Raw genomic sequence first — 14,653 nt, forward strand, 5'->3', positions numbered from 1 at the left:
AATAAAATAAAGTTCTGCAGCCTTTATCACAAAAACCTCCCAAGTAACGACCATACTTTTAATTTTTTCAACCATGAATCTCGTTCTTTTCTTTTTCCTGGTCTCTCATCTCCAACATTCTTCGTTGAAGATGGCAGTTGTCACTACTCTCCTCCAAATCATCACTTTCACTCTAGGTGACACTCGACGGTTGTCTCTGTTTGTTCTTACCTGCCTGCACTCTCTTTTTTACCGCCATCAAAAACATCTCCTCCAAAAAGAGATTTATAATCTCATATATAGAGGTGGTCTCAGGTTGAGTTTCATACCGAGCATGTGCCCAGACAACACTGAATTTTTTCCAAAAACCATCAAATTTAGATTTGTGTGTTGAAAGCTAGATAAAGTCAAGTACACGCTAAAAGGCAACTCTGGATACTTTCTTTCTAAGTGGAAACCTTTTATCACTTTCAAACTCTTAATTGAGCGGACTTTTCTATTTTTAGTATGCGTCACTATTTTGTCTGTTAGAAAACTATTGATTTTATGACATGATATATGTATGACTATCTTATTTATGTCAATAAAAATGTATAATGTAAAATTAATAAATACAAATAAATACATACAATCTTAGTCGATCAGCCACAATCTGTCGTTTTGTCCCCTTTTTCCAAACTTTTGAAAAGTGATGAGCGCATGTTTAACTTTTCATCGTTAGAATGAACCTGAGATCATTTCCCAGAAAGTTTACTTGTGCTACAGTATGTGACCTCGGGAAATTTCAGGCTTAAGTTTTGCTACATCTCACTCATACATATTCTTGAAATAAATCATTTCTAGGATTATACTCAAATTCCCTGTCACTGGTGTATAACTACATTCTCTGATTTATGGATGCATTTTAATCAAATTTACAATGAAATCGGAATCCTGAAAAAAAACGTATACAGAAAACAAAGATAAATATTAATTTTCACACATGTAAAGTATAGATGGATTTTTTTATTCATCCGGATTTATCATAAGTATAATAAACTGCATTTCATCAATGACAACATACACAATATATGGTAAATACAATGTATTTTCTGATTTAATAATAAAAAATCCACCAAAAATCCACAGCAGAATAAGTTACGAACAGAGACCTATCTTGAAAATATATCTAAGATTTGCTTTAACACACATCTTTAAAGCGTTTTTGAAACTTTTTGTGCATACAATGTGTCTCAAATGTTGGAAATAAAAGTAATTTACTTCAGAATTCAACTGATTATCAACAAATCTCTTGTAAATAACTTGCATTTTAAACAGGTGTAAGTGATTAAATAGAGATTTGCTATACAAGTTACATCATCTTGTGGGCTCGCTGCCTCATATTTGTTCCTGAAACTTTCTTTTTTCAACTTCTTTTAAATGATGGACACAACAGCAAGTCTTTAAAATCAAACATAACAACTTGATTGATTTTGTTTTACTTCAGAATGTGGTTCCCCTATGGGAACCACCTGTCACAGGTGGGAGGGTGAGGCGGGTGAGTATAGGAGGGTGGGTTGGGGGTGAGGGTCCAACACAACAGGGGGGGCAAAAGTACCCCTCAGATATTCAACTGTACTTCATGAGGGGCATCTAATGAAATCTGAGTCAATCCTTAGTTTTGGTCATTACCAATAATAATCTTCTGGTGGTTACCTCTAATAATCTGTCCTGTCAGCAGTCCTATATCCCGTCCATCTCTGTGTCTGTTTGTCTGAACACACTTAGAAAACAAGCTGTCCCAGCAAGAGTGCACTTGATACTTTTTTATTATTTCCAAAACGTTCCCATAATTACCCCATAATCATTATATAATCCTGTAACAAAGCCTCCATTGAAGCCCTGTCTTTTGTCAGGGCCGGGACACTGAATCTATAATTGTATTATTCAGTCTCTTCCACCCCCCTATAGAAGAAGCTATATCAAAACCATCCTTGAAGAAAAGCCTTTACTTGCTAGGAAACATTCGGCCCGTGCGGGACTCAGTATATATATATTTGGTTTCTCTTGCAAAAAAAAGTTAACACTCTTTAACAAAACTCCTGAGTGGTTTTCTTTAAAATGTAAGCGTTCACTCCCATCCCTGGACTTGTTAATGTCTCATATTTTCTAATAATTGACTTCATTCCTTTCTTGCGCTCCCGGGCGGTGTAACCCGTCAATACGCCGAGAGGAAGAGGAGGTGAAAAAGAGCAGCAACAAAAAAAAAAAAAAAGAAAGCACAAAAAAAAAAAAAAAAAAAAAAAGCAAGTCCCTTAAGAGCCGGTTCTGTTTTTTTTGTGTTCTTAAGCGAGAATTGGCAACACGACGGGGCTTATTTACATTAAAGCCGCCACAAGGTTACAGTGCGGAGAGACGAGCGTCATTTTATCACTCATTACTTGTGTTAAGCGCTGGCTGACGCGCAGGACGCACACTCGTTCATTCATCCTGGACTTTTTTCTCTTTTAAGGCGAGCACGAGAGGAGGACACACCACTTCTTCGGCAAGGTGAGGAATACCACTTTTAAAAGAGTCATTTTAACAACCTTATTCCGACCCCCCCCTTTTACCCCGCGAGACATTTTACCCGCTTATGTGCTCGCGAGTGCAAGCCCGCCTGCCTGCCTGCCTTCATGCGCGTGGATTCCTCCGTTTTCCTTTCCTCCTTTTTTCTTTTAAAAATAACAATACAAGTGATGCGTCCAAGGTCAGAAACTAACCAGCGGGAGAATCGGGGTGTCCTCTCAGCACCAGCTCCTGTCTTTTTTTCTTAAAACGCGTTTCACCTCCAAGATAGATCTGCTGTGATCGGCACCACTCGCGTTTTTTTTTATTCGCTTTATGAATAAAAAAAAAAAGTAGATTATCGCGTCAGGAACGGCGTGGATAGTTGTTAACAGATACGGGAATTGACTTTTTTTTTTCAAACACCTCCCTCCGTCATGATCCGGTCAAAACCATATGGACTCATTATTCCGTGAACGCGTCGTTTACGCGCAGGAGTGACCCGGCGCTTCTTCGCTAGAGGATAAAAAAAAAAAGAAGGTAAGAAAAAAGTGCTTGAAATTTGTCTCGGGTTATGCGTTAACTACCGTGGGAAGTCAGTTTTTTTTTCCCCATCAAAGGGGGGACATCGGGGTTGTTTGTGCGGGAGCATCACAGTGGGGACCCCCCTGATGTCTCCCCAATCATGATTAGAAAATAACAGTGCAATTATCGGCACGATTCGCGAAGCCATACAGCAGCTGGGACCTCCAAAAAGAAAACACACACACACAACAAAAAAACAAAAAAACAACCGAGTGCCAATCTATTCCAAAGTGATTTGAAATAACGGGGATGTGTACAGCTGCGCGTCAGTGAACGCGACCGGGTTGCTCTCCCCCTAAAAAAAAAAAAATATATATCTTATTTTATTTTTTCTCAACTTCTAAAGTGTAACCGAGTTCGCGTGGTCAACTTTAGGACGTCGTCAAAGTTTCACAATATATCACAACTTGAGAGATTGACGGTGAAGATCTGCCATTTTGTGCAGTCATCGACTTGTGAATAAACAGCCTTGTGATATATTCCGCAGCTTTTAATAGAAATCAACGCGAGAGAAAAGACGATAAATAAGCGTTTTATGCAAAGTTTTTATGCATTTTTTTTTTTTTTTTTAAAGCTGACTGTAGCACTGTGTTGATAAATTCTTGGGTATAAAATAAGTATGTGTGACATGTGATCAATTTTAATGTATGACCCGAAATATAAATTCTTAATACCACTCCACATGTAACTTTTTTCCTCCCCTTCCCACGATTAAATCAACACTTAGAATTCCTCTATCAAATTATCAGCAAGCGATGGAGCTTGTAATCCAATTTAAAACCTCAGTGTCACTGTGTAAATTGATGTGTGTGTTGCTCAGATGCTGACCCCTGAGTGATCAGACCCCTTCTGTGACACCCCTCTTAAAATACACCTCTGCCCTGTCACTCTAACCCGCAGCCAACAAAAAAAAAGAAAAAAAAAAAGCAGCTTCCCTCTTCCTCAGTTTCATTGTCCAAAAGGGATAAATAGATGTAGCGATTCAGTCATTGTTTGGCGGATATTATGTCTGAAATAGTGTCTGGGTGTGAACCCCGGAGTGTCTTATTGGAAATGGAAGTGCCTGTGGAATACGGTTGTCCTGATCCCTGGACGTATTTGAGGTGATAGATTTAGGAAAATAAATGTATTTTTGGGAGAAAGAAAGGCCTTTTGAGTGGCCTTTTTATTTGCAGCAAATCTACCACGAAGGCCTGTAATGATAGTCTTATCTTGTCACTTATCAGGCTTTCATCTCGTTTTTTTATTTCCCCTCTTAAATATTAAGACGAAAATGTTTGTTGCGAACACTAGTCTCAAACTGGTGGGAGTTGTTCCCACCTGTGCCAAACACGCCGCACGACAGATGCATGGAAAGAAAAGAGAGTGATGGACGGAGAGAAAGTGAGCGTGGCATCCAAAAGGATGGCATCAAGTCAGTCGTCTTCTTCGCCCCGGCTGTCAGTCAGACTCCGTAGTCGACCCACTCGAGTGAAGCCGACGCCGCCGCCACCGACGCCGCTGCTGCCGTCAGTCTGACACAAATTATTTGCACCTTGACATGCACACAATCGGTTTAAACAAAAAAAAAGAAATCTCACGATTAACAGGCTCCGGACATACTTTTTGATCAACATTTTTGGAGTGGTCCCGGTGGAGCTGGGATGGTCAACCGTGTGTGGCGAGTTGATCCCCTCCTCATGTAATTATATGGGAAAGCCTGAAGCAGCTGCACAGGCTGTGAGGCCATGGCTGACTGTCCACTGGGACCAGGACGGTGGTGGTGGTGGTGGTGGTGGTGGTGGTGGTGGGCAGGCCAGATCAGGCCAGTTCTGCTCATCAGCCAGCCTTTAATTGATATGTGCAGCCATTGTGAACGCGCTCCCTCTCCCCTGCTCCCGTTTTCATACCCCTGCCGATCACGCCGCTCCTGATCCGGTCCCATGAGTCAGGAGAGTCCGAGCCGGCGCTCGTACGAGTGTAGAAACCTTGTCTCGCGACTCGCGTGTGAGAAGAGGTCCCGGGCAGAAGGTTTTAGCCATGTCGCCCGGTGACCTTGACGTGCGGGGTTAAAGCTGGAGGATGTCAGGGAGCCAATAGTGAGACACTGCTGTTAGAAAACGCTCCATCTGGGTCTGGAGGCTGACAAATGGAACGAGACACAAGTGACCTTAAAGTTTATGAAGTTTGTACAACTGACCTTTTCCTTTCGTTATTATCTCCCCCCCCTTCTTTCTTTTAATTAATCTAATTTCCTGAGATACATTTGCGGGTTTCATTTCCACCTCTCATAAGCAATCCACGTGCCCGGCACCTCAAATTATTTTAATCAAATTTAAAATCTTTAAAATAAATCAACTTTTCAACACAATTATGAGGAATAACATCAATTGTGTTCGTGATAAACGATTGGGCAAAATGAATTTACAGTAGGAAATATTTCAGCCTGCGTTTGAAGCGGAGCTGTCTATCCAAAGTGATCTCGACGCTAAACAGAAAGTGCTTTACCACCGACTTCGCTTTATTGAATAACGTAAAATGCATTGGGAAATATAGGAGATGCCATTAGCCTGAAATGAATCTACTGTCAATTAAAATGTAGCTCTATGCAGTTTTATTGAATCATTTTCTTCTTTTTTTTTAAATGAGAAAGAGTGTGTGTGTGTGTGTTTGTGCACTGACGCTTCATCCCGAGTCTATATGGATGTATGGAAGGATGATCGACAGCCGTTGTTTAATTCTTCCAGGGAAGAAAATGAAGAAATGTTAGCCTTGATGTGTCCAGTCAGAGCTCTGTCCTTCAGTGTAATCACTTGGCTCCCTCAAGGAATGTGTCCTGAAAACACCTCTGCACACTTTCTCTTCACCTTTTTTTTTTTTTTTTTGGCCTTCCACCACTCTCCCGTTACACTCCTTTAGTTTCTTCCCGACAACTTTTTTCTACTCAACGAGTGTCCCCATGATGTTTTTTAGCATGAACCAGTGAAGCCACTGTGTTTGAGGGGAACGTTTGTTTGTGCTTGTTTGTATGAAAGAGAGCGAGATCGCTTACACAGTGGATCACACACACACACACACACACACATACACACACACACACACGTCTGCTTTTTAGCTGCTCTTCCTTTTGTACGTGACCTCTGTCAACTTCCAGGATCTCCGCTAATGAGCAAGTAAAACAAGATGGAGGGTGCAAAGGGGGCAAGAAGAAAAAGAGAGAGAGAGAGAGAGAGAGAGGGTGTGTGGATGCAAGAGAGAGAACTTCTGCACCTTTAATTATGATCAAGAGGTTTTCACGAAAAGGACGGAGGCGTTGCAGTACTGTTGCGCTAGTAAATCAGCTACCCTGAATGCCGTATATTGTGTCGAGTGATCGCTATTACCGCACGTATTTCACTGCCTCTCCAGTGCCACATTTGCATAATCAGATCCTTAGTGGAACTTGTTGGAAACATACATTGAAAAAATGTTTTTAAAAATTGATGACATGGTAACAGATTCGTCTTTAAAGGCATCATTAACTAAAAAAAGTTATCGATTAAACACAAATAACATCTTCATTTAGCACTTCCTGAAGTTGCTATAATCAACCACAGGCTATTGAAATGTGACTTTTTAAGGGTTAAAAGTTCAAATTATATCGCACAGAAGTTGACTTTTTGCCTGGATTCAGATTTATTTTACGTGGGACAAAGACAAGATAGCAGCATCTTGTCAGAGTTCATGGACTTGACCCTGATTCAGATCGAATATTGTGAAGTCAGGAGGTGAGAGTCGATAAAAAAAGACGTTTTACACAGGGTATCCTCTCCAACTATCGCCACTGACTTGGACTTCTACGTCTTCAATGGCTCAGGAATCTGGGTCTTCTTCAGTCAGTCCCGTCTTCTTTTTTTTTTTTGACACGGAGTGAGTGAGAGGCGTCATGGAGGGAGAGGAAAAAAGAAGGGAAAGTGACCTGCCCGGGCTCAGGCGCTCACACATCAGCGGCACGGCTACAAATAGGATGAGAAGTGACTGTGAAAGCCGTACATTCCCCGCCAGGTCTCGCGGGTTAAGACTACAATAGCGGGATATTCTGTAGCCCGGGGGGGATTTCAGCTCCTCTTCTGTCGACACTCGTTGCGCCGACTTGTTACTCCGGGAAGATGGCACTTTTGTAGATGAGCCGGTGGCGCGCTCGCCTGCTGGAAATTCCTCTGTCGCAAATATTTTGACAATGCCTAATCAGGAGCTGTCGTTCTTTCTTCTCCCTTCTTCCTGAGTGCCACTTTTACTGCTTTTTCTGGTGTTTTTTTCTTCTTCTTGTAATGCGCCACCTTTCACTGCCACTTGTTTGTGGCTGCAGCAGGACGTCGGTCTAATTGCTTAATTAATTTCCGGCATATCCTGCGTCTACCCCCCTGCCCCCCCCCACCGCCTCCAGGAGGTGAAGGTTAAAATCCACCTAGTGCCACTTTAACGCCAACGTGAGGGGCCGCGGATAATAGATGGCTGCTCACCGCCGATCCCTGAAGGATGTGTTGCTTGGAACCAATAATGAGAGAAAAAAAAAGTTTTTAAAAAAAAGGTAGCTCCGCTCGTCTACCCTGCCTTTCGATTTGTGTGTGTGTGTGTGATTCCACTCGACATCAGTGGGAGTGGATCATGTGTCAAAGCGGTTTACAGGTGGCCTGCGGGGCAGCCCCTCTACAGAGAGGTGAAGGAAAAGCAGGCAAGGTTCAAGTACCTCGGTGCCGCCAAACTGAGCAGCGCGAGCCTCTGAGAGGATGAAAAGTCTCCTTATCGCACTCCAGCCCTTTTTTTTTTTTCTCTCATCCGCCATGCTCCTCTCATCTCTCCATCCACTCGCATCCTTTTATCCCTTCTTTTGTTTTCCCATTCACACCATCTGTTGCTTCTGTAAGAGTCTCCGTCGGCACGCAGTTTTATTTTTTTTGTCTACTTACGGTGAGAACTCGTCTTGCTCTGTTCAAGATAATAGAAAGGATTTGTGTGGCCAGTGTTGAAAGTTTCTGTTAAGACAATCAGTTACAAATTCACACATTAACGAAAGACAGAATCCATTCTTCTCCTAACTAGTGACAGGCGCAGACACTAAGTACCAAAATGGCACCATTTCTTACATGAAAAGACTGAAACAACACAAATATTGGTGCCTTCCTTTGAGTTTTGCTGTCATTTATACCAATAAAATGTTTCTAAATACAATGTGTATTTAAAAATATATTCACGACAGTGATTCACAGCACCTGCCTTGCAAAGCCACTCATGCACGCCGTCACAAACTCGAAGAAGTAAGCCCCAAAATAATACTGACAGAACGCAACTCAGATGCTGTTATATTTAACCCAATTTCCTTCTAAATTTAACCGACAGATCGAACTCAAACTCTGATAAATTTGACCAAAGTTTGCCGCAGAAAACAACTCAGTCGAAAAGCATTACTTTAGAAACAGGTTTCCGATTATTTTTATGTCATTCAGTTATTTGAAGAAAACAATAATAACGCTTTTAATTAAAAAACATCTCTGATACATTTTGTGGTTCACTGTTAAAGCACTGTTTTAAAGGAACTGGTTTCAGCACTAGTATTAAAAAAAACAACTTTATGAAACCAATCCCTACTGCTAACAATTGTGTTACTTCTTTATTTAATTGATCACACTTAGAGTTGGGAGTGGAGACGCTGTCCGGTTTTCGCTTAAGATCCACGCCACGTCCCAATTGTAAAAATCTCATTAAAACATTAAGTTCTCCCTGTTACACTATAAAAAGCCGTTCTTTATCGCCATAACATTTTTTTTGGATCGAAACATGAAAAGTCCTGCTGCTTATCCTAGACACAAGTATATATGACTTGTTTAGGCTCAGTATGATGTATTTAGGGCTTTGCTTATCTGTGAAAGAACCTCAAGATAGTGGTGGAGAACTTGAAGAAAGAACTTTAAACGGATTTTTAAGATTTTTCAAGCTAACCAGAGTCATTGGTTGGTGTTAAACTCGGAGAGTCAAAGGATGGTTGTTGTTTTTTTGACAATCGTTGAAGCAATTAAGAATCACAGATCCTTTAAATCTTGAGTTGAAAAATAATTGAAAGTGAAGATTTGTTGCATGAAACTAAGCTACAAGTTGAGAATTAACAAAAAAAAACAACAAGGTGCATTAAGAATTAGTGAACCAAACAGGTCTTAAAACACACCAAACCCATAAAGGCAAAGTTACTTTAAAAGTATGTTTAGAACAGAACAACAGTTCAAATGTACTTGAATCCAGGACCATATTCCTATAACCTTGAGGGTCATTCGAGAAGTCATTTTCTTCAGCTACATTTTTCAATATAGATAGTAGCTGATTTTATTTGTGTATTAGTTGGTGAGATGATGATGAATTTGTATTGGTTGACAAAATATTATAATGGATTCTTTACCAATAAGTAAACTTTTAAAATGAATTGGCTGTGCATTTTCTCCCCAAATGCAAATTTTACCACTAAAACGTTCAAACTTTTACTTGAATCATAGAATAATACTAGGAAAAAACCCTAAGAAAGATCTTAAAGAAAATTCTAGATATGTTTTATGAATCAAAAATTTGTGGGACCAAGTATTTTGTTGCATGTTACGATAAGGTCACTCTTGATTATCAAATGCTTGTATTTCTTGGCCAAGAAATATTAATATTAATACCAATTTTGGGTTAAAAAATACCAGTTTTGGGTTACAAAATACAAATTATTTGCCATTAAATACACATTCCTGGCTACAAAATATCAATTTTGGGTCACATAATACAAATTATTTGCCATTAAATACACATTTTTGCTTAACAAATCCCAAGTTGGGGTCACAAAAAACGAATTATTTGCCATGTGATACAAATTTCTGGCCACAAAATACCAATTTGGACATATATAATACTTATTCTTGGTCAAGAAATACTAATTTGTGGCCACAAAATACTTGCCTTGATATACATATTTTTGGCCATAAAATACAAACTCTTGGCCACAAACTACCAATTTAGGCTCATAAAATACTAGGAAAAACACTTTAAGAAAGATCTTAAAAATTCATTTTATGACAATGACTTCAAAATGTGTGGGACAAGTATTTTGTTGCATGTTACGATAAGGTCACTCTTTGTACAAGGTCAATCCTGCTCTGAAGTTATTCAGATTTAAAGCACCAACAAAAATCTGAAACATTTACACCCAGCTAAGAGATTTTTCCCCGATTAAACGACAGAAACTAATGAAAATCTAAACGATCTGAACGTAATACTTGCATCGCACTAAGAAAAACCGTCGCTCAAAGTTTGGGCGCTCTTGTAAGGCAGGAGATAAATGTGCAGCAGTCGTGGTGGTGACAGGACAGAGCAACAGAAACACTCGGGCGAGGAACGCCGGAGGAAGAGAGTGAGCCAGACAGAGAGGAGGGATGATGTACTTAGCCGTATCTATAGGTTTTTTCCTTCTCAACAACTTCTGCCTCAGATCCCTGGGAGCCCGCGTTGATAAATTCGGTTTGATAAAAGTCACGGAAATGCCGGCCTGTCTGCACACCTCTATTAAGCCCCGGTGCATTTGTCACCGGCAGCTGAAGTCAAGCAAAGGGTTTTAATGTCACATCAGGATGAATTAAAGTCTCAATTGGAAGCTCTGAAAGGTGCTGGTTTTTATTTCAAGTGACAGTGGTGCAGCTGACGCTAAAGATTATGGGGCTCCAGTTGATCATGGCAGTCATTTTACATTTTATATTTGACGATTGGGAGTTTGGGTGATTAATTGTGGCTCCTGTTTTTTTTTGGCGTGGGGGCTCGTTTTGTATCAGATTATTTAAATCAGGCGACCATTTTTATGTGTGTCTGCGTGAGGATCATCTCATATCTTATTTCCCTCCCCTTCTCTATTTTAATCGTCAGAAATTAGATCATCGCTGCATTAATCATTGAGTCCTATTTATGCAGCCACTACGGATGTTTTTTCTTAAGTATGCATAATTTAAAGAAACACATACACAACTTTCCCCATGAGAAGCCTCTTAATACCACATTACTGTTCTACATTTATGCAAAAGTAAACCCAAAAGGCAAAAAGAAGCGTTCCCAGCGTTTAAACACACACTCCTCTGTAAACGCCTGGAACCTCACCGCAGTGGGTGGAAGCATATTTTCTTAAAGGTAAATATATATCTATTTGTTTACTTACGCTCTTATTTGGGATAAAACAAACAAGCCCTCCTTTTAATTCCCAAGATCATGGTGGAGAAGGAGCAAGAGAAGTAATACAGCTCAGTCGGTCACAGACTAAGTTAAATATATTTTAAAATGTTACTCTTATTTATGGAGCCCTGGACATGACATGGTAAAATGTATTACAAATAATTGGCCACATAATGCTAATTTGGGGTCACAAAATACCAATATGGGGTCACAAAATGCCAATTTAGGGTTACAAAATACAAATTCTCAGAGAAGAAATACAAAATCTTGGCCAGGAAATACAACCTTGGGGTCACAAAATACCAAGTTTCGGGTCACAAAATACAAATTCTTTGCCACAAAATACTAATTCTTGGCCACAAAATATCAATAAGGGGTCACAAAATACTAGTTTGGGCATATATAATAACTGATTCTTGGTCACAAAATACTCATCTTTGGTACAAAATACTTATTCTTGGTCTTGAAATACTAATTAATGGCCACAGATTACAAATTTGGGGTCAAAAAATACAAATTCTTTGCCACAAAATACAAATTTGGGGTCACAGAATACCAATTTGGGAATATATAACTACTAATTCGTAGTCACGAAATACTAATCTGTGGTCACAAAATACTTATCCTTGGTCTTGAAATACTAATTATTGGCCACAAAATACAAATTTGGGGCCACAAAATACACATTCTTGGCCATGAAATAAAAAGTTTCACCACCAAAATACTTATCCTTGACCACAAAACACTCGTTTGTGATCACAAAAAGCCTATCCTTGCCACCAAATACAAATTCCTGGCCTCAAAATACTAATTTGTGGCCACGAAACACACATTTTTGGCCAGAAAATACCAATTAGTGCCTAGTAAAACAGTCTTGCATAAGTAGGATTGGGTGCATAACTATAAAAAGAGTATAGAAAGTCATTACATTGTAGGGAAACAAGTCATATTCCTAGAAAAAAATGTCTACTACTAGACCTTATACAACCATTATCATATCAATTGAGCTAGTGACAAAAGCAATTGAAGGAAATAATGTTTTCATTCCATTTTTCTAAAAGAAATAATGAATGATAAAGCCAAATAAAAAGAAAATCTTCCAATAGCAGTAGGAAGAATAAAAGATACTAGATTGTAGTGGATATATTTAAGAATGTTGAATATAAGCATAAAAATTAATATTTCATGGCCACTAATGACTATTTTTTGGAAATGATTTAGTACGAAGTAACTTTTTTTCTCCTTCTTTTGTCCGGGGCTCCGTACTTATTGTTTCATTTACAAAAGTTTTGTGTTTAATCTCTCACAACTAAGCACGGACGGTCAAAGAAACACAAAACAAAAGGGAAAAAAAGTCTACCTCGTGATATTGTTTGCACTCTGGTGCTATTTCTGCGGCAACAACCACCTATAGCCCCCTAAAAGTGTATAAATAAACATGAAATATCCACATTTACTCTGCACATTTGATCTTTTCCTTTTGTTCTTTTCTTCTCCAGTCACGTGTGCGCACTGCCGAAAACAAACAACCAAAAAAAAAAAAAGCGGGTGTTTTATTTAATTAGATAAAATCGACTTTACATGTGTGCGGGCACACGCGAGCTCGTCAGAGCTGTCAGGTCTTTTATGAAGGACTTAAAAAGAGTCTTGTTCTAGGTGGGAGCTAAATACTGTTTATCTATTATTTATCCTTTTTTTTTTTTATTCGCTGAGGTTGAATTGTAAGAGGAAGCTGTGAGACGTGGGAGAATCCCCCTGTTGCCTGGCTCTTTTCTTTAATGCTGCGTTTGAGGTCATAAGCTCCCACCTCTGCTTTCAAATAAAGCTTTTAACAGATCTCCCGCAATTTCCACTGATTCCTCAAATCATCTTTTTTTTTTAAACCACCCACCTTGCTCTCCCCCCCCTCTCCAAAAAAAAAAAACCCTCCCAACCGCCTCCTCTTCCTCTTTTGTTTCTATCCCGTGTTATTATTATTAGTCTTGATTGTTGTTTTTCTTCATCTCTGAATTGCATTTCGTCTCTTTTGTTGTGTCGCTCACACCAATCGCCGGGACGGGGAGAGAGTTAAGTGGAAGTGCCGGGGCATGGGCTCTCGCTCGGCTCGTCTGTCGCGCTGCTTTGGTAAACAGGGCTGTTAGATCTGCTCTGACGGGAGGAGGGGGGGAGGAAGGGGGGAGAGAAACACTCGCATCCATGGTGAGGTTGATGACACTGATAGGCTCCAAGGGTGGAAGTGAGTTCACACTTCAAGCCCACTTACCCCCGCCTCCCCGGAAATCGAGGGTCATTTTTTAACAGATTCTGATTCGCGGACCATCTGTCACTCTGATGTCCCCATTAAAGAAAGAATAGGAAGGAAAAAAAAAAGTCAACATTTGAGATTTCAACAGAGCTCAAGAATTAAGAGAAATAGAAGTCGATCGTTTTGGGGTGAATCATGTCCCGGGATCTTCGGTGCCTCTGATCACGAGGGTATAAAATCATAGAAGGTTAATCATGTTTCTTAAAGAACCCCATTTTCTTTCTTACTTTTATGATAACTTCTTGGATACGATTCAAATATTAGACATGAGTCATTTTTGCATAAACAGTTTTAATTTTAGGTGGGATGAGAGACCTTTTTCTTTTGTAGTGACGACAGTATAGTATGAAAATAATAATAAAAAAAAATAAGGAAAAAATACAATTAAATTAAAGTGGCATACACAATTTAATAATCAGTTAATAAAATAAAGTAAATTAAATAAAATGCATTAAATTAATATTCATGTTCTGGACAGAGGGTGGGAAGAATGAGTTGGTGAGCATGAGCATGGTTTAGTTCAAAACTGTATTACTCGACCAAAGAATGTAAAATACACATTTTAATTGGATTTCTTCTTAAACAACTTGTTTTTCTTTGTTAAAGCAGCACCAGTTTAAAAAAATAACAAAACCGTTCCTGCTGTTAAAATACTAAACAGGTATTGGTTTTTAACCGTTTTTCTCAGGCTCTTAACTTAGTCATGATGGAAATAAATGAAACTGCCATCCTCAAAAACTCCCCAATTTAAAAGGAAACAACATCTTAAAAAAAAATTCATCGTTTCTCAGTATATTTTTCAGTTTAATTGTCATTAAAATAACAAACTTTATATTTATCTTATCTTCAGATTTGTCAGTAATGTAAAAAAGTGTCTTTATTTTAATATTTTTAATTCAAATAGTGGTTTATTTCATAATTTTGACTACAATAACCTGTTTGTTTTAAAAAGAAACTACTAAATAACAACACATAAAGCTTTGGGAAGTGACTTTAACTGTTACTGTTACATATTTGAGGGTTGAGTGATGGTCAAAAGAAACAGGATTCATAAAA

At 39.1% G+C, this 14,653-nt stretch overlaps 1 protein-coding gene and 1 long non-coding RNA gene across 2 annotated transcripts in view; both read left to right on the forward strand.

Annotated features, from left to right (window-relative positions):
- Positions 1–14,653, forward strand: part of LOC148086625 (uncharacterized) — a 290,739-nt gene that overhangs the window by 86,583 nt on the left and 189,503 nt on the right. The gene's annotated exons all lie outside the window — the stretch shown is intronic.
- Positions 2,092–14,653, forward strand: part of znf536 (zinc finger protein 536) — a 201,075-nt gene continuing 188,513 nt past the window's right edge. The window contains exon 1 of the mRNA XM_087784780.1: positions 2,092–2,508. The gene's annotated coding sequence lies outside the window, so the exon portion shown is untranslated. The remainder of the gene's footprint in view (positions 2,509–14,653) is intronic.

Source organism: Callionymus lyra, chromosome 2 (assembly GCF_982586985.1).
Source record: "Callionymus lyra chromosome 2, fCalLyr1.hap1.1, whole genome shotgun sequence".
NCBI lineage: Eukaryota > Metazoa > Chordata > Actinopteri > Syngnathiformes > Callionymidae > Callionymus > Callionymus lyra.